This window comes from Hyla sarda, unplaced genomic scaffold (assembly GCF_029499605.1).
Source record: "Hyla sarda isolate aHylSar1 unplaced genomic scaffold, aHylSar1.hap1 scaffold_264, whole genome shotgun sequence".
Taxonomy (NCBI): Eukaryota; Metazoa; Chordata; class Amphibia; order Anura; family Hylidae; genus Hyla; species Hyla sarda.
In genome coordinates this window covers 79,399-100,530 of record NW_026609332.1, presented here as the reverse complement: position 1 = coordinate 100,530, position 21,132 = coordinate 79,399, and the positions used below count along the sequence as shown (strand labels likewise).

Sequence of the window (21,132 nt, the reverse complement as noted above, 5' to 3'; positions counted from 1 at the left end):
ATCGATGCGTGAAGTTTAAATATGTCACGTGACAAGAGAGAGCCAATAGGATGTGATGGAGGCGGACCATCTCATTCTATGGCAAATCTCATTCCACGGCAATGCACCGGTGTTTGCCCGTCCTGTAGCGACGGGACAATTTCCCCCATCACTATTAACTCCCTGCGGCCACGCGTTAAGTTTAAAAACGCAGGGCCACTGGGACATAGCGCACGCCGGGACGTCACTGATGTGCCTAATGTGAGGAAGTGGGGGAAGGCCGCAATCTAAGGGGTGAGGAGGTGGGGGAAGGGTGAGATCTAAGGGGTGAGGAGGTGGGGGAAGGGCGGGATCTAAGGGGTGAGGAGGTGGGGCAAGGGCGGGGACTAACCAGTGATAGGATGATAACAATTCCCTTTGTAAAGTTTTGGGGTTCTAACAATTCTGAATTTTTGGAACCTTACAGGAAAGACATCCAGAAAACTACAACCGCAAGACCAGGGATAACAATATAGAGCGATATAACGTATTAGAGTGTAATATAGAACAATATAACGTATTAGAGTGTAATATAGAGCGATATGACGTATTAGAGTGTAATATGACGTATTAGAGTGTAATATAGAACAATATAACGTATTAGAGTGTAATATAGAACAATATGACGTATTAGAGTGTAATATAGAACAATATAACGTATTAGAGTGTAATATAGAACAATATAACGTATTAGAGTGTAATAGAGCGATATGACGTATAAGAGTGTAATAAAGAACAATATAACGTATTAGAGTGTAATATAGAACGATATAACCTATTAGAGTGTAATATAGAGCGATATGACGTATTAGAGTGTAATATAGAGCCATATAACGTATTAGAGTGTAATATAGAATACAACGCATTAGAGTGTAATATAGAACAATATAACGTATTAGAGTGTAATATAGAACAATACAACGCATTAGAGTGTAATATAGAGCGATATAAGGTATTAGAGTGTAATATAGAACAATACAACGTATTAGTCTAATATAGAACAATATAACGTATTCGAGTGTAATATAGAACTTTATAACGTATCAAATACGTCATATCGCTCTATATTACAGTCTAATACGTTGTATTGTTCTATATTACACTCCGATACATTATACAATTCTATAGTACTCTGAATAACATGGAACGATATAGCGTATAAGAGTGTAATATAGAACAATATAACGTATTAGAGTGTAATATAGAGCCATATAACGTATTAGAGTGTAATATAGAGCCATATAACGTATTAGAGTGTAATATAGAACAATATAACATATTAGAGTGTAATATAGAACGTATTAATTATTAACGTTTTGGAGTGTAACAGATAACTTACTGTATCTGATACATTATATCATTCTTACGTATTAGTGGTGCACTCGGACATGTATGTTTTATACGTTGCGCACACACATCAGGCAACGCTCTCAAACTTGATGGTAGCGTCTCATCCCCCACAATATAACATTAGAGAAGTTGTGAGGCTTCCAGTCACATCCGTGCGGCGCTCGGGTTACATGCAGGAGGCGCTGGGCAGCTTATTCCTCCATGTAACCCTAATCCTCCTCCTCCTCCTCTCACATCCAACCTGATTTCTCTTCTAAATCCCAAATCAGACGCCGTTGGCAAAAAGTAATCTCTGAATGGAGACAGCGCAGCAGCCAATCAGAGGTGCCGGAGGAATCATAAGTTCCTGACGCTCGGCTGCATGAAGTGAATGTGCGGGGGAAGCAGCAGCTCGTCTGCGCACAGTTAACGCTTACAGGAGAAGCTCAGTTATGTTCACACCTGCAGCTCCGTCCTGTCCAAACCCCCCAAAAAAGTTACTTAAAGTGACCAAACTAGACCCTGAGGGTACACCCCAACGCCCAGACCGGAACCACACTGCACTGAGACCTCAACATGAAGACACTGTACAGAACCCCTATATATACACCCAGTGCCCCCTTCATCCTGACACTGTACAGAACCCCTATATATACCCCCAGTGCCCCCTTCATCCTGACACTGTACAGAACCCCTATATATACCCCCAGTGCCCCCTCCATCCTGACACTGTACAGAACCCCTATATATACCCCCAGTGCCCCCTTCATCCTGACACTGTACAGAACCCCTATATATACCCCCAGTGCCCCCTTCATCCTGACACTGTACAGAACCCCTATATATACCCCCAGTGCCCCCTTCATCCTGACACTGTACAGAACCCCTATATATACCCCCAGTGCCCCCTTCATCCTGACACTGTACAGAACCCCTATATATACCCCCAGTGCCCCCTTCATCCTGACACTGTACAGAACCCCTATATACACCCAGTGCCCCCTTCATCCTGACACTGTACAGAACCCCTATATACCCCCAGTGCCCCCTCGATCCTGACACTGTACAGAACCCCTATATACACCCAGTGCCCCCTTCATCCTGACACTGTACAGAACCCCTATATATACCCCCCAGTGCCCCCTCCATCCTGACACTGTACAGAACCCCTATATATACCCCCAGTGCCCCCTTCATCCTGACACTGTACAGAACCCCTATATATACCCCCAGTGCCCCCTTCATCCTGACACTGTACAGAACCCCTATATATACCCCCAGTGCCCCCTTCATCCTGACACTGTACAGAACCCCTATATATACCCCCCAGTGCCCCCTTCATCCTGACACTGTACAGAACCCCTATATATACCCCCAGTGCCCCCTTCATCCTGACACTGTACAGAACCCCTATATATACCCCCAGTGCCCCCTTCATCCTGACACTGTACAGAACCCCTATATATACCCCCAGTGCCCCCTCCATCCTGACACTGTACAGAACCCCAATATATACCCCCAGTGCCCCCTTCATCCTGACACTGTACAGAACCCCTATATATACCCAGTGCCCCCTCCATCCTGACACTGTACAGAACCCCTATATATACCCCCAGTGCCCCCTTCATCCTGACACTGTACAGAACCCCTATATATACCCCCAGTGCCCCCTTCATCCTGACACTGTACAGAACCCCTATATATACCCCCAGTGCCCCCTCCATCCTGACACTGTACAGAACCCCTATATATACCCCCCAGTGCCTCCTTCATCCTGACACTGTACAGAACCCCTATATATACCCCCCAGTGCCCCCTCCATCCTGACACTGTACAGAACCCCTATATATACCCCCCAGTGCCCCCTTCATCCTGACACTGTACAGAACCCCTATATATACCCCCAGTGCCCCCTTCATCCTGACACTGTACAGAACCCCTATATATACCCAGTGCCCCCTCCATCCTGACACTGTACAGAACCCCTATATATACCCCCAGTGCCCCCTTCATCCTGACACTGTACAGAACCCCTATATATACCCCCAGTGCCCCCTTCATCCTGACACTGTACAGAACCCCTATATATACCCCCAGTGCCCCCTCCATCCTGACACTGTACAGAACCCCTATATATACCCCCAGTGCCCCCTTCATCCTGACACTGTACAGAACCCCAATATATACCCCCAGTGCCCCCTTCATCCTGACACTGTACAGAACCCCTATATATACACCCAGTTCCCCCTCCACACTGTACAGAACCCCTATATATACCCCCCAGTGCCCCCTTCATCCTGACACTGTACAGAACCCCTATATATACCCCCAGTGCCCCCTTCATCCTGACACTGTACAGAACCCCTATATATACCCCCAGTGCCCCCTTCATCCTGACACTGTACAGAACCCCTATATATACCCCCAGTGCCCCTCCATCCTGACACTGTACAGAACCCCTATATATACCCCCCAGTGCCCCCTTCATCCTGACACTGTACAGAACCCCTATATATACCCCCAGTGCCCCCTTCATCCTGACACTGTACAGAACCCCTATATATACCCCCAGTGCCCCCTTCATCCTGACACTGTACAGAACCCCTATATATACCCCCAGTGCCCCCTTCATCCTGACACTGTACAGAACCCCTATATATACCCCCAGTGTCCCCTTCATCCTGACACTGTACAGAACCCCTATATATACCCCCAGTGCCCCCTTCATCCTGACACTGTACAGAACCCCTATATATACCCCCAGTGCCCCCTTCATCCTGACACTGTACAGAACCCCAATATATACCCCCAGTGCCCCCTTCATCCTGACACTGTACAGAACCCCTATATATACCCCCAGTGCCCCCTTCATCCTGACACTGTACAGAACCCCTATATATACCCAGTGCCCCCTTCATCCTGACACTGTACAGAACCCCTATATACCCCCCAGTGCCCCCTCCATCCTGACACTGTACAGAACCCCTATATATATACACCCAGTGCCCCCTCCACACTGTACAGAACCCCTATATATACCCCCCAGTGCCCCCTTCATCCTGACACTGTACAGAACCCCTATATATACACCCAGTGCCCCCTCCATCCTGACACTGTACAGAACCCCTATATATACACCCAGTGCCCCCTCCACACTGTACAGAATCCCTATATATACCCCCAGTGCCCCCTTCATCCTGACACTGTACAGAACCCCTATATATACCCACAGTGCCCCCTCCATCCTGACACTGTACAGAACCCCTATATACACCCAGTGCCCCCTCCGTCCTAACACTGTACAGAACCCCTATATATACCCCCCAGTGCCCCCTTCATCCTGACACTGTACAGAACCCCTATATATACCCCCCAGTGCCCCCTTCATCCTGACACTGTACAGAACCCCTATATATACCCCCCAGTGCCCCCTTCATCCTGACACTGTACAGAACCCCTATATATACCCCCAGTGCCCCCTTCATCCTGACACTGTACAGAACCCCTATATATACCCCCCAGTGCCCCCTTCATCCTGACACTGTACAGAACCCCTATATATACCCAGTGCTCCCTTCATCCTGACACTGTACAGAACCCCTATATATACCCAGTGCCCCCTCCACACTGTACAGAACCCCTATATATACACCCAGTGCCCCCTCCATCCTGACACTGTACAGAACCCCTATATATACCCCCAGTGCCCCCTCCATCCTGACACTGTACAGAACCCCTATATACACCCAGTGCCCCCTCCATCCTGACACTGTACAGAACCCCTATATATACACCCAGTGCCCCCTTCATCCTGACACTGTACAGAACCCCTATATATACCCCCCAGTGCCCCCTCCATCCTGACACTGTACAGAACCCCTATATATACCCCCAGTGCCCCCTCCATCCTGACACTGTACAGAACCCCTATATATACCCCCAGTGCCCCCTTCATCCTGACACTGTACAGAACCCCTATATATACCCCCAGTGCCCCCTTCATCCTGACACTGTACAGAACCCCTATATATACCCCCCAGTGCCCCCTCCATCCTGACACTGTACAGAACCCCTATATATACCCAGTGCCCCCTCCATCGTGACACTGTACAGAACCCCTATATATACCCCCCAGTGCCCCCTCCATCGTGACACTGTACAGAACCCCTATATATACTCAGTGCCCCCTCCATCCTGACACTGTACAGAACCCCTATATATACCCCCAGTGCCCCTTCATCCTGACACTGTACAGAACCCCTATATATACCCAGTGCCCCCTCCATCCTGACACTGTACAGAACCCCTATATATATACCCAGTGCCCCCTCCATCCTGACACTGTACAGAACCCCTATATATACCCAGTGCCCCCTCCACACCGTACAGAACCCCTATAACCAGTGCCCCCTCCATCCCGACACTGTACAGAACCCCTATATATATATATATATATATATATATATATATACCCAGTGCCCCTCCATCCTGACACTGTACAGAACCCCTATATACACCCAGTGCCCCCTCCATCCTGACACTGTACAGAACCCCTATATATACACCCAGTGGCCCCTCCATCCTGACACTGTACAGAACCCCTATATATACACCCAGTGCCCCCTCCATCCTGACACTGTACAGAACCCCTATAACCAGTGCCCCCCATCCTGACACTGTACAGAACCCCTATATACACCCAGTGCCCCCTCCATCCTGACTGTACAGAACCCCTATATACACCCAGTGCCCCCTCCATCCTGACACTGTACAGAACCCCTATATATACACCCAGTGCCCCCTCCACACTGTACAGAACCCCTATAACCAGTGCCCCCCCATCCTGACACTGTACAGAACCCCTATAACCAGTGCCCCCCCATCCTGACACTGTACAGAACCCCTATATATACCCAGTGCCCCCTCCATCCTGACACTGTACAGAACCCCTATATATACACCCAGTGCCCCCTCCATCCTGACACTGTACAGAACCCCTATATATACACCCAGTGCCCCCTCCATCCTGACACTGTACAGAACCCCTATATATACACCCAGTGCCCCCTCCATCCTGACACTGTACAGAACCCCTATATATACACCCAGTGCCCCCTCCATCCTGACATTGTACAGAACCCCTATATATACACCCAGTGCCCCCTCCATCCTGACACTGTACAGAACCCCTATATATACACCCAGTGCCCCCTCGATCCTGACATTGTACAGAACCCCTATATATACACCCAGTGCCCCCTCCATCCTGACACTGTACAGAACCCCTATATATACACACCCAGTGCCCCCTCGATCCTGACACTGTACAGAACCCCTATATATACCCAGTGCCCCCTCCATCGTGACACTGTACAGAACCCCTATATATACCCCCCAGTGCCCCCTCCATCCTGACACTGTACAGAACCCCTATATATACCCCCAGTGCCCCTTCATCCTGACACTGTACAGAACCCCTATATATACACCCAGTGGCCCCTCCATCCTGACACTGTACAGAACCCCTATATATACCCAGTGCCCCCTCCATCCTGACACTGTACAGAACCCCTATATATACCCCCCAGTGCCCCCTCCACACCGTACAGAACCCCTATAACCAGTGCCCCCCTCCATCCTGACACTGTACAGAACCTATAATATATATATATATATATATATATATATATATACACACACCCAGTGCCCCCTCCATCCTGACACTGTACAGAACCCCTATATATACCCAGTGCCCCCTCCATCCTGACACTATACAGACCCCCTATATATACCCAGTGCCCCCTCCATCCTGACACTGTACAGAACCCCTATATATACCCCCCAGTGCCCCCTCCACACCGTACAGAACCCCTATAACCAGTGCCCCCTCCATCCTGACACTGTACAGAACCCCTATATATACCCAGTGCCCCCTCCACACTGTACAGAATCCCTATATATACCCAGTGCCCCCTCCATCCTGACATTGTACAGAACCCCTATATATACCCCCCAGTGCCCCCTCCACACCGTACAGAACCCCTATAACCAGTGCCCCCTCCATCCTGACACTGTACAGAACCTATATATATATATAATATATATATATATATATATATATATATATATATACACACCCAGTGCCCCCTCCATCCTGACACTGTACAGAACCCCTATATATACCCAGTGCCCCCTCCATCCTGACACTATACAGACCCCCTATATATACCCAGTGCCCCCTCCATCCTGACACTGTACAGAACCCCTATATATACCCAGTGCCCCCTCCATCCTGACACTGTACAGAACCCCTATATATACCCCCAGTGCCCCTCCATCCTGACACTGTACAGAACCCCTATATATACCCAGTACCCCCTCCATCCTGACACTGTACAGAACCCCTATATACACCCAGTGCCCCCTCCATCCTGACACTGTACAGAACCCCTATATATATACCCAGTGCCCCCTTCACACTGTACAGAACCCCTATATATATATACCCAGTGCCCCCTCCATCCTGACACACTGTACAGAACATATATATATATATATATATATATATATATATATATATATATATATATGTGTATATACACATACACACAGGCATACAAGCTAATCATCAGACCCTATGAGCAGACAATCAATTCAGGGACTACAACTCCCAGAAGACATAGAGCGGGTGTAGAGTTAGGATGTCCACCTGGAGGAGTCACCAGTCCTGTCGGCAGCGGCCATCGCTCTGAGAGTGGCAGACTCAGGGTTAACCCAGTTACCATGACGTAACCAGAAAGAAACGGAACAAAAGCATCAGGCACGGAGGACAATGCAGCGAGTGGAGCACCCCGGGGCCACAGAGCGGGCGCAGTAATTTATGTAACCAGAGACTGCGCCAAACTCCTCCACTGATAAAAACCTAATATACAACCATCACCCACCTACAAAGTTACTCCAGACCACAGCAAATTAACCCCCCCCCCCCCCCCCACAAGGGCACCTGAGGGGAGTCGGGCCCCCAACACAATAGCCAGCAGTGGCCCCCGCCATGACGTAATCCATCCAGTGACCTTTCTGCAAGAGGCGGGTAATAACTGCATCAGTCACACACCGCGGCCCCAGAGCAGAGAAGTTGGGGGACAATGAACCCCAGGGGCCAGACAACACAGGAAGGCCACAGGGTACAGTCATGTGATCAAACAGGAGTGGGGTGCACAGCGCTGTGGGAGGGAGGAGGCTTCAGCACAGGTTGGAGGTAAACTCATGGTATCTATAGGGAGATGGGTGCACTTAGGGTACATATATATATATGGGGAATACATTTAGGGTACATATATATGAGGGTGCACTCGGGTACACATATATATATATGGGGAATACATTTAGGGTACATATATATATGAGGGTGCACTCGGGTACAGGTATATGGGGAATACACTTAGGGTGCATATACCTGAGTGTGCACTCAGGTACATATATACACACACACAAACGGGGAATACTCTTCGGGTATTTGCGCAAAAAAACAGCTCTTGTGGCAAAATTTTTGGTGTAAAGGAAAAGTACGCAGTTAATAAATCCATGTGTACTATAGATGTCACTCCAAGGTACCCCGATTAGGCCACATCTGGAGGACATGCTCTACCAAAACGTGCGCAAAAAAATACACACAAAACAGGGGTAAAATCTTTGATACATGTCCCCCAGTGTACCTATACATGAGCACTCAAGGTAACTATGTATTGGGGGATCTACACTAAGGGTGCGTCCAAACTGCGGAATTTCCACTCGTGGAATTCCGTCTGGCAGCTGCCTCCGAAAATACTTCGGCGCTAGGGCCATGCTTACGGAATCCGCCAAAAAAATGTACATGTTCTTTCTATGCGCGGAACAATTTCAGCGGTGAAATTGTCTGGCGCTGAAGTTCCGCAGTGCGAACGGGTCTCGCGGAGACCCATTCACACTAATGTTAAGTTCACACCGCAGAATTACGCTCGCGGACTCAGCATGTGGAGTTCCGTACCTATATATTGAGAGGGGGGTTGCACTCAGGTTACCTATATATTGGGGGTTGCATTTAGAGTAGCTATAAATTGGGGGGGGGGAGGGTTAGTCAGGATACCTATTAGGGTGCAGCAGGTCATGGTGTAGGAGAGGGGTGCTTTCATGGCTCATTATTCGGGCTGGGGGAGTCCTATTTACCTGGCAAAGGAGTGCACTCAGGATATTGGGGTGCAGTCAGGATGAATACACATTTGGGGGATTTAGCAGGTGGGGCTATATATGGGAGTGCAGCCGCTCTTGGTGTGTGTGATTATATATATCTATCTCACACACACCAAGAGGGGCTGCACCCCATATATATATGTCACACACCAAGAGGGGCTGCACCCCATATATATATGTCACACACCAAGAGCGGCTGCACCCCATATATATGTCACACACCAAGAGGGGCTGCACCCCCATATATATATGTCACACACCAAGAGGGGCTGCACCCCCATATATATATGTCACACACCAAGAGCGGCTGCACCCCCATAAATATATGTCACACACCAAGAGCGGCTGCACCCCATATATATAGGTCACACACCAAGAGCGGCTGCACCCCATATATATAGGTCACACACCAAGAGCGGCTGCACCCCATATATATATATATATATATATATATATATATATATATATATATATATATATATATATGTCACACACCAAGAGCGGCTGCACCCCATATATATATATGTCACACACCAAGAGCGGCTGCACCCCATATATATATATGTCACACACCAAGAGCGGCTGCACATGTATAATGTAGAGAGGGGAGTGCAGCCTCTCTTTGTGTGTGACATATATATATATATGGGGTGCAGCCGCTCTTGGTGTGTGACATATATATATATATGGGGTGCAGCCGCTCTTGGTGTGTGACACATATATATGGGGTGCAGCCGCTCTTGGTGTGTGACATATATATATATATGGGGTGCAGCCGCTCTTGGTGTGTGACACATATATATGGGGTGCAGCCGCTCTTGGTGTGGGACATATATATATATGGGGGTGCAGCCGCTCTTGGTGTGTGACATATATATATATATATGGGGGTGCAGCCGCTCTTGGTGTGTGACATATATATATATGGGGGTGCAGCCGCTCTTGGTGTGTGACACATATATATGGGGTGCAGCCGCTCTTGGTGTGTGATATATATATATATATATATATATATATATATATATGGGGTGCCGCCGCTCTTGGTGTGTGACATATATATATATGGGGGTGCAGCCGCTCTTTGTGTGTGACATATATATATATATATATATATGGGGTGCAGCTGCTCTTTGTGTGTGACATATATATGGGGTGCAGCCCCTCTTGGTGTGTGACATATATATGGGGTGCAGCCGCTCTTGGTGTGTGACATATATATATGGGGTGCAGCCCCTCTTGGTGTGTGACATATATATGGGGTGCAGCCGCTCTTGCTGTGTGATATATATATGGGGTGCAGCCGCTCTTGGTGTGTGACATATATATGGGGTGCAGCCGCTCTTTGTGTGTGACATATATATGGGGTGCAGCCGCTCTTGGTGTGTGACATATATATGGGGGTGCAGCCGCTCTTGGTGTGTGACACATATACATGGGGTGCAGCCGCTCTTGGTGTGTGATATATATATTTAGGGGTACAGACGCTCTTTGTGTGTGCGATATATATGAGGTTGCAGCCACTCTCTGTGTGGGGGATAGCAGAGGTGAGTGAAAAAGTGTGTTAGGGTCCCATCCGAGTTGAGGCCACTCCGCGTGGTGGATGGGGGACACGTTTTGATCAAAAAGTGCGCTAAGAGCCTCCATTTTTTTTTTTTACCAAGAGTGTAGTGTGTGTGTGTGTGGCCTCCACGTGCCCGTCTGACCTCCGTACAACGCCTGGGCATGCTCCTGATGAGGTGGAGGATGGTCTCCTGAGGGATGTCCTCCCAGACCTGGACTAAAGTATCCACCAACTCCTGGACAGTCTGTGGTGGATGGAGCGAGACGTCCCAGATGTGCTCAATCGGATTCAGGGGAACGGGTGGCCAGTCCATAGCATCAATGCCTTCCTCTTGTAGGAACTGCTGACACACTCCAGCCACATGAGGTCTAGCATTGTCTTGTATTAGGAGGAACCCAACCGCATCAGCATATGGTCTCACAAGGGGTCTGAGGATCTCATCTCGGTACCTAATGGCAGTCAGGCTACCTCTGGGAAGAACATGGAGGGCTATGCGGCCCCTCAAAGAAATGCCACCCCACACCATTACTGACCCACCGCCAAACCTGTCATGCTGGAGGATGTTGCAGGCAGCAGAACGTTCTCCATGGCGTCTCCAGACTGTCACGTCTGTCACATGTGCTCAGTGTGAACCTGCTTTCATCTGTGAAGAGCACAGGGCACCAGTGGTGAATTTGCCAATCTTGTTGTTCTCTGGCAAATGCCAAACGTCCTGCACGGTGTTGGGCTGTAAGCACAACCCCCACCTGTGGACGTCGGGCCCTGATACAACCCCCACCTGTGGACGTCGGGCCCTCATACCACCCTCATGGAGTCTGTTTCTGACCGTTTGAGTGGACACATGCACATTTGTGGCCTGCTGGAGGTCATTTTGCAGGGCTCTGGCAGTGCTCCTCCTTGTACAAAGCCGGAGGTAGCGGTCCTGCTGCTGGGTTGTTGCCCTCCTACGGCCTCCTCCACGTCTCCTGATGTACTGGCCTGTCTCCTGGTAGCGCCTCCATGCTCTGGACACTACGCTGACAGACACAGCAAACCTTCTTGCCACAGCTTGCATTGATGTGTCATCCTGGATGAGCTGCACTACCTGAGCCACTTGTGTGGGTTGTAGACTCCGTCTCATGCTACCACTAGAGTGAAAGCACCGCCAGCATTCAAAAGTGACCAAAACATCAGCCAGGAAGCATAGGAACTGAGAAGTGGTCTGTGGTCACCACCAGGAGAACTACTCCTTTATTGGGGGTGTCTTGCTAATTGCCTATAATTTCCACGTGTTGTCTGTTCCATTTGAAATTGATTGTCAATCAGTGTTCTTCCTGAGTGGACAGTGGGATTTCACACAAGTGTCAGTGACTTGGAGTTACATTGTGGTGTTTAAGTGTTCACTTTATTTTATTGAGCAGTGTATATATGGGGGTGCACTTGCTCTCTGTGTGTGGGATATCTATCTATGGGTGCAGCCACTCTCTGTGTAGGGGGAGACATATATATATATATATATATATATATATATATATGAGGTGATTTTTGGGTGAACCATTCGGGCGTGGATCTCACACACATTAATACACATATATACACACACACATATATACTGTATTTTTTAGGCAAATTTTTTTTTTTGCCTAAAGTCTATGTGCGTGTTATACGCCGATACACCCCCAGGAAAGGCAGGGGGAGAGAGGCCGTCGCTGCCCGCTTCCCTCCCCCTGCCTTTCCTCGGGTCTAGAGCCCTGCTGCCGGCCCTTCTCACCCCCTGGCTATCACCCCCTGACAGCCAGGGGGAGAGAAGGGGCAGCGGCACCCATTGCCGGCGCCGCTGCCCCCCCCCATCCCCGGTGGCATAATTACCTGGGTCGGGTCCGCGCTGCTGCAGGCCTCCGGCGTGCGCCCCCTGCGTCGTTGCTATGCACGGCACGGCGCACTGACATCATGCGCCGCGCAGCGCATAGCAACGACGCAGGGGACGCACGCCGGAGGCCTGCAGCAGCGCGGACCCGACCCCGGCAACAGGTAATTATGCCACCGGGGATGGGGGGGAGGCAACGGGGCAGTGGCGCCGGCAATGGGTGCCGCTGCCCCTTCTCTCCCCCTGGCTGTCGGCGCCGCTTCTCTCCCCCTGGCTATCGGCGCTGGCAATGGGGCGCGGCACCGATAGTCAGGGGGACAGAACGGGCAGCGGCGCCGATAGCCAGGGCGTGAGAAGGGCCGGCAGCAGGGCTCTTTACCCCAGGAAAGGCAGGGGGAGAGAAGCGGGCAGTGACGGCCTCTCTCCCCCTGCCTTTCCTGGGGGTGTATCGGGGTATACACGCGCACACACGCACCCTCATTTTACCATGGATATTATATATATAAATAGTGATTTTGGGGCCACCATTGGGGCATGGATTATATATACAGTCATGACTGTAAATGTTGGCGCCCATGAAATGTTTCTAGAAAATGAAGTATTCCTCACAGGAAAGGATTGCAGTAACACATGTTTTGCTATACACATGTTTATTCCCTTTGTGTGTATTGGAACTAAACCAAAAAAGGAGGGAAAAAAAAGCAAATTGGACCTAATATCACCAAACTCCAAAAATGGTCCAGACACAATTATTGGCCCCTTAATTTAATATTTGGTTGCTCACCCTTTGGAAAAAATAAGTGAAATCAGTGTCTTCCTATAAGCATCAATAAGCTTCTTACACCTCTCAGCCGGAATGTTGGAGCACTCTTCCTATAAGCATCAATAAGCTTCTTACACCTCTCAGCCGGAATGTTGGAGCACTCTTCCTATAACCATCAATAAGCTTCTTACACCTCTCAGCCGGAATGTTGGAGCACTCTTCCTATAAGCATCAATAAGCTCCTTACACCTCTCAGCCGGAATGTTGGACCACTCTTCCTTTACAAAATGCTCCAGGTCTCTTATTGGACGGCGCCTTTTCCCAACAGTAATTATAAGATCTCTCCACAGGTGATCAATGGGATTTAGATCTGGACTCATTGCTGACACTTCAGAACTCTCCAGCGCTTTGTTGTCATCCATTTCTGGGGCTTTTTGATGTATGTTTGGGGTCATTGTCCTGCTGGAAGACCCAAGATCTCGGACACCCAGCTTTTTGACACTGGGCTGTACAGTGCGACCCAAAATCCATTGGTAATCCTCAGATTTCATGTCTCTTACACATTCAAGACCCCCAGTGCCAGAGGCAGCAAAACAACCCAAAACATCACTGACCTCCCCCATATTTCACTGTAGGTACTGTGCTCTTCTCTTTGTAGGCCTCATTCCGTTTTCGGTAAACAGTAGAATGATGGGATTTACCAAAAAGATCTATCTTGGTCTCATCTGTCCACAAGACGTTTTCCCAGAAGGATTTTGGTTACTCAAGTTCATTTTGGTAAAATGTAGTCTCTTTTTTATGTCTCTGTGTCAGCAGTGGGGTCCTCCTGGGTCTCCTCCATAGTGCGGGTCCTCCTGGGTCTCCTCCATAGTGGGGGTCCTCCTGGGTCTCCTCCATAGTGGGGGTCCTCCTGGGTCTCCTCCATAGTGGGGGTCCTCCTGGGTCTCCTCCATAGTGGGGGTCCTCCTGGGTCTCCTCCATAGCGGGGGTCCTCCTGGGTCTCCTCCATAGCGGGGGTCCTCCTGGGTCTCCTCCATAGCGGGGGTCCTCCTGGGTCTCCTCCATAGCGGGGGTCCTCCTGGGTCTCCTCCATAGCGGGGGTCCTCCTGGGTCTCCTCCATAGCGGGGGTCCTCCTGGGTCTCCTCCATAGCGGGGTCCTCCTGGGTCTCCTCCATAGCGGGGTCCTCCTGGGTCTCCTCCATAGCGTTTCATTTCATATAAATGTGGACGGATAGTTCGCGCTGACACTGATGCTCCCTGAGCCTGCAGGACAGCTTGAATATCTTTGGAACTTGTTTGGGGCTGCTTATCCACCATTCGGACTATCCTGCAGTGACACCTTTCATCAGTTTTCTCTTCCGTCCTTGCCCAGGGAGATTATCTACAGGGCCATGGGTTGTAAACTTCTTGATAATGTTGCGCACTGTGGACAAAGACAAATCTAGATCTCTGGAGATGGACGTGTAACCTGGAGATTGTTGATATTTTTCCACAGTTTTGGTTCCCAAGTCCTCAGACAGTTCTCTTCTCCTCTTTCTGTTGTCCATGCTTAGTGTCGCACACACAGACACATAATGCAAAGACTAAGTGAACTTCTCTCCTTTTTCTCTCCTTTCAGCTGTGATTTTTATATTGCCCACACCTGTTACTTGCCCCAGGTGAGTATAAAGGAACATCACAGGCTGGAAACAATCTTATTTATCCACAAATATGAAAGGCGCCAATAATTGTGTCCAGAACATTTTTGGAGTTTGGTGACATTAGGTCCAATTTGCTTTTTTTTACTCCTTTTTTGGTTTAGTTCCAATACACACAAAGGGAATAAACATGTGTATAGTAAAACCTGTGTTACTGCAATATATATATATATATATATATATATATATATATATATATATATATATATATATATATATATATATATATATATATATATATATATATACAGAGGAGAGGAGGTCTATATATCGTATTTATCGGGGTATACCACGCACCGGCCTATAACACGCACCCTCATTTTACCAAGGATATTTGGGTAAAAAAAGTTTTTTACCCAAATATCCATGAAAAAATGAGGGTGCGTGTGTGCGCGTGTATACCCCGATATACCCCCAGGAAAGGCAGGGGGAGAGAGGCCGTCACTGCCCGCTTCTCTCCCCCTGCCTTTCCTGGGGTCTAGAGCGCTGCTGTCGGCCCTTTTCACCCCCTGGTTATCGGCGCCGCTGCCCGTTCTGTCCCCCTGACTATCGGTGCCGGCGCCGATAGCTAGGGAGAGAGAAGCGGCGCCGACAGCCAGGGGGAGAGAAGGTGCAGCGGCACCCATTGCCGGCGCCGCTGCCCCGTTGCCTCCCCCCCATCCCCGGTGGCATAATTACCTGAGTCCGGTCCGCGCTGCTCCAGGCCTCCGTCGTGCGTCCCCAGCATCGTTGCTATGCACGGCGCGGCGATCTGACGTCATGCGCCGCGCCGTTCAGCGCATAGCAATGACGCCGGGGACGCACTACGGAGGCCTGGAGCAGCGCGGCCCGGACTCAGGTAATTATGCCACCGGGGATGGGGGGAGGCAACGGGGCAGCGGCACCGGCAATGGGTGCCACTGCCCCTTCTCTCCCCCCTGGCTGTCGGCGCCGCTTCTCTCCCCCTGGCTATCGGCGCCGGCACCGATAGTCAGGGGGACAGAACGGGCAGCGGCGCCGATAACCAGGGGGTGAGAAGGGCCGACAGCAGCGCTCTAGACCCCAGGAAAGGCAGGGGAGAGAAGCGGGCAGTGACGGCCTCTCTCCCCCTGCCTTTCCTGGGGGGTGTATCGGCGTATAACACGCACACACACTTTAGGCTAAAAATTTTAGCCTAAAAAGTGCGTGTTATACGCTGATAAATACGGTATATATATATATATATATATATATATATATATATATATATATATATATACACACACACACACAAAGGGAATAAACATGTGTATAGCAAAACCTGTGTTAGGCTGGGTTCACACCACGTTTTGTTAAATACGGCTCCCGTATACGGTTGGGAGGAGGGGGGCGGGGCTAAATCGCGGCGCCCGCACTCAGCCGTATTCGGGAACCGTATTTAATGTATGTCTATGAGCCGACCGGAGTGAACCGCAGACTTCGTTTTCAGCCGTATGTGGTTTCCCGACCGCAGGCAAAAACGTGGTGTGAACCCGGCCTTACTGCAATCCTTTCCTGTGAGGAATACTTCATTGTATAGAAACATTTCAGGGGGGACAACATTTACTGCCATGACTGTATGAGGTGATTTTGGGGTGTGGCTTATGCATATATGAGGTGATCTTGGGGGGCACCATTGGGGCGGGGATTATATAAGGGGATTTTGGGGCACAGAATTATATATTAGGGGATTTTGGGGCGCACCATCCAGAGGGGGGGGGGGGGGAGACACATATCTATCTATCAGGGGATTTCGGGGCGCACCATTCGGGGGGAGAATATATCTATGAGTGAAGGGATTTTGGGGCACCCCATTCGGGGAGGGGGGAGGATATATAGATCTATCTATGAGGGTATTTTGGGGCGCGCCATTCGGGGGAGGGGGGATATATATCTATGAGGGGATTTTGGGGCACACCATTCAGGGGGGGGTGTATATATCTACCTATGAGGGGATTTTGGGGCGCACCATTCGGGGGGGATATATCTATATATCTATGAGGGGATTTTGGGGCGCACCATTCGGGGGGATATATATATCTATGAGGGGATATTGGGGCGCACCATTCGGGGGGTGTATATATCTATCTATGAAGGGATTTTGGGGCGCACCATTCGGGGGGGATATATATTTCTATCTATGAGGGGATTTTGGGGCGCACCATTCGGGGGGATATATATATCTATCTATGAGGGGATTTTGAGGCGCACCATTCGGGTGGGGATATATATCTATGAGGGGATTTTGGGGCGCACCATTCGGGGGGATATATATATGTATCTATGAGGGGATTTTGGGGCGCACCATTCGGGGGGATATATATCTATGAGGGGATTTTGAGGCGCACCATTCGGGTGGGGATATATATCTATGAGGGGATTTTGGGGCGCACCATTCGGGGGGGAGATATATATGTATCTATGAGGGGATTTTGGGGCGCACCATTCGGGGGGGGGATATATATCTATGAGGGGATTTTGGGGCGCACCATTCGGGGGGATATCTATCTATAAGGGGATTTTGGGGCGCACCATTCGGGGGGGATATGTATCTATGAGGGGATTTTGGGGCGCACCATTCGGGGGGATATCTATCTATGAGGGGATTTTGGGGCGCACCATTCGGGGGGGATATATATCTATCTATGAGGGGATTTTGGGGCACACCATTCAGGGGGGATATATATCTATGAGGGGATTTTGGGGCGCACCATTCAGGGGGATATATATCTATGAGGGGATTTTGGGGCGCACCATTCAGGGGGATATATATCTATGAGGGGATTTTGGGGCGCACCATTCAGGGGGATATATATCTATGAGGGGATTTTGGGGCGCACCATTCAGGGGGATATCTATCTATGAGGGGATTTTGGGGCGCACCATTCGGGGGGATATCTATCTATGAGGGGATTTTGGGGCGCATCATTCGGGGGGATATATATCTATGAGGGGATTTTGGGGCGCACCATTCAGGGGGATATATATCTATGAGGGGATTTTGGGGCGCACCATTCAGGGGGGATATATATATATCTATCTATCTATGAGGGGATTTTGGGGCGCACCATTCAGGGGGGGTATATATCTATCTATCTATCTATGAGGGGATTTTGGGGCGCACCATTCAGGGGGGATATATATCTATGAGGGGATTTTGGGGCGCACCATTCAGGGGGGGTATATATCTATCTATCTATCTATGAGGGGATTTTGGGGCGCACCATTCAGGGGGGATATATATCTATGAGGGGATTTTGGGGCGCACCATTCAGGGGGGGGGGTATATATCTATCTATGAGGGGATTTTGGGGCGCACCATTCAGGGGGATATATATCTATGAGGGGATTTTGGGGCGCACCAATCAGGGGGGATATATATCTATGAGGGGATTTTGGGGCGCACCATTCGGGGGGATATCTATCTATGAGGGGATTTTGGGGCGCACCATTCAGGGGGGGGATATATATCTATGAGGGGATTTTGGGGCGCACCATTCGGGGGGATATATATCTATGAGGGGATTTTGGGGTGCACCATTCGGGGGGATATATATCTATGAGGGGATTTTGGGGTGCACCATTCGGGGGGATATATATCTATGAGGGGATTTTGGGTGCGCACCATTCGGCGGGCGGGAGTGCCGGGTACCTGGCGGGGGGGGTGTCCATCTCGATGTAGAAGATGAGCTCGGTGGCGGTGCAGTAGGTCATGCTGCTGAGCTCCGGGTGTGCATCCTCCGCGCTCCCCGCTCCCATCTCCGCTCTCCGCTCATCACATTTCATTATAAGAGCAGCGTGCGCCAACCGGCAACCTGCCGGACCGTACCACCACACCTGTCGGGTGGGAGGGGGCGGTTATATACCGTGGACCGAGCCGTGCACTTGTCGCTGAGCTGCACACGTACTGACAAAACGGCGGACGCAGAGGGAAAGCCTCCGAGGAGCTCCGGTACCGCCGCACAGCCCGCGCAATCTATCGGTGGTGCAGGTGCCTCGAGCCGTACACCCCCGCAACAGTGAGGGAGGTGGGTACACTTGGTACGGTCCGAAAACTGGCCCCGAGCCAAAGCCGATACAGGGGGGCCAGAACTTAGAGACGCTGGAGCAAAAAGACGATTGGCTGAAGTAGAAGCGCGATGGGAGTGGAGCGGAGCGCTCATTGGCTGGAAGGAATCCATGGGCGGGGCGTTCTTTCAGCTCGCTGTCTTTGTCTGCCTGGAGAACGCGAGAGCTGGTGAAATGAGAAAATCTGTCCGCTCCGCCCCCTTACTGCTGCAGCCAATCAAATGGCAGGGCGTCCCGACGGCTCTTCTGATTGGTCAGTGCAGTTACTAAGAGGACAAAGGGAGAAGATAAGGGTTTGAGAAGTCAGAAGCAAAGAAGGCGGAAAGTCCGCGGGAAAAGGGGGAAGAAGAAATGGAAGGGGGAATATAGAAAGAACAGGGGGGAGAGAGGAGGAAGAGCAGGGGGAGGAAGAGCATGGGGGAGAGAGGAGGAAGAGATGGGGGGAAGAGAGGAGGAAGAGCAGGGGGAGGAAGAGCATGGGGGAGAGAGGAGGAAGAGCATGGGGGAGAGAGGAGGAAGAGCATGGGGGAGAGAGGAGGAAGAGCAGGGGGAGGAAGAGCATGGGGGAGGAAGAGCATGGGGGAGAGAGGAGGAAGAGCAGGGGGAGGAAGAGCATGGGGAAGAGAGGAGGAAGAGCAGGGGGAGGAAGAGCATGGGGGAGGAAGAGCATGGGGGAGAGAGGAGGAAGAGCAGGGGGGGAAGAGAGGAGGAAGAGCAGGGGGAGGAAGAGCATGGGGGAGAGAGGAGGAAGAGCAGGGGGAGGAAGAGCAGGGGGAAGAAGAGCATGGGGGAGAGAGGAGGAAGAGCAGGGGGAGGAAGAGCATGGGGGAGAGAGGAGGAAGAGCAGGGGGAGGAAGAGCATGGGGGAGAGAGGAGGAAGAGCAGGGGGAGGAAGAGCATGTGGGAGAGAGGAGGAGGAGCAGGGGGAGGAAGAGCATGGGGGGGAGAGGAGGAAGAGCATGGGGGGAGAGAGGAGGAAGAGCATTGGGGGGAGAGAGGAGGAAGAGCATTGGGGGGAGAGAGGAGAAGAGCAGGGGGGAAGAGCATGAGGGGAGAGAGGAGGAAGAGCAGGGGGAGGAAGAGCATGGGGGAGAGGGGAGGGGGAGAGAGGAGGAAGAGCATGGGGGGAGAGAGGGGAAGAGCAGGTGGAGGAAGAGCTTGGGGGGAGAGAGGAGGAAGAGCATGGGGGGGAGAGAGGGGGAAGAGCATGGGGGGGAGAGAGGGGGAAGAGCATGGGGGGGGGGGAGAGGTGGAAGAGCAGGGGGTGAGAGGAGGAAGAGCAGGGGGTGAGAGGAGGAAGAGCAGGGGGTGAGAGGAGGAAGAGCAGGGGTGAGAGGAGGAAGAGCATGGGGGAGAGAGAGAGGAGGAAGAGCAGGGGGAAGAGCATGGGGGGAGAGAGGAGGAAGAGCAGGGGGAGGAAGAGCATGGGGAGAGGGGAGGAGGAGCAGGGGGAGGAAGAGCATGGGGGAGAGAGGAGGAAGAGCATGGGGGGAGAGAGGGGGAAGAGCAGGTGGAGGAAGAGCTTGGGGGGAGAGAGGAGGAAGAGCATGGAGGGGAGAGAGGAGGAAGAGCATGGAGGGGAGAGAGGAGGAAGAGCATGGAGGGGAGAGAGGAGGAAGAGCA

General features: G+C 50.7%; 1 protein-coding gene across 1 annotated transcript in view; it reads right to left on the bottom strand.

Moving 5' to 3' along the window:
* Window positions 1–19,556, bottom strand: part of PIK3R3 (phosphoinositide-3-kinase regulatory subunit 3) — a 35,407-nt gene extending 15,851 nt beyond the window's left edge. The window contains exon 1 of the mRNA XM_056553254.1: window positions 19,067–19,556. The gene's annotated coding sequence lies outside the window, so the exon portion shown is untranslated. The remainder of the gene's footprint in view (window positions 1–19,066) is intronic.
* Window positions 19,557–21,132: the final 1,576 nt, after the last annotated feature.